Here is a 602-nt window from a genome sequence, read left to right on the forward strand (position 1 = left end):
AAACCCCCCCCCCCCTCCAAAAAAAAACAAACAAAAAAAAACAACCAAAAGAACCCACCAAAACCAAAAAACCCAAACCCCCTCAATGCCCCCCTTCATTTGTTTTGGAAGCAGGGAGGGGTAAGGGAAAAAGAACTTAAACCTCTGATGGCTTCTGCGCTTATAATGTTCCAGGTGGGATGATCTCCAGAATGGGTGATCTCCAGTTGGGATTGTGCCAACCAGTTCTGACTACTGTGGGACTTCAGCTAACTAGGAGGGTTTCAGCAGTACTGTTGATGTGTAAAGCAGTTTCTGTTTTATATTATGCCTTTCTTTAAGCTTTTTGCTTGCAACTTCATGAGGCCAAAGAATACTAACAAGGATAAATTACTTGGTTTCCAACAGAAGAGAGAGTGTTGAGTTTTGTTCAACTTTCTTTGTTTCCTTGCTTGCCTACAGGGATTGCCGTATGTATGTAGATGGCTTTGGCTCTGGCTTTAAGTTCTTGATTGACGCTTCCTGCTTAGTAGGAGTAGTGTTATGCTTTTACATCAGCTGCAAATGGTTATGAGTTATTAACTATGAGACTTCAAGCCAAGCATCTTGTGTTCCCTTTGCAG

The sequence above is a fragment of the Athene cunicularia genome, assembly GCF_003259725.1.
Source record: "Athene cunicularia isolate RWA chromosome 8 unlocalized genomic scaffold, athCun1 chr8_part1, whole genome shotgun sequence".
Lineage (NCBI taxonomy): Eukaryota > Metazoa > Chordata > Aves > Strigiformes > Strigidae > Athene > Athene cunicularia.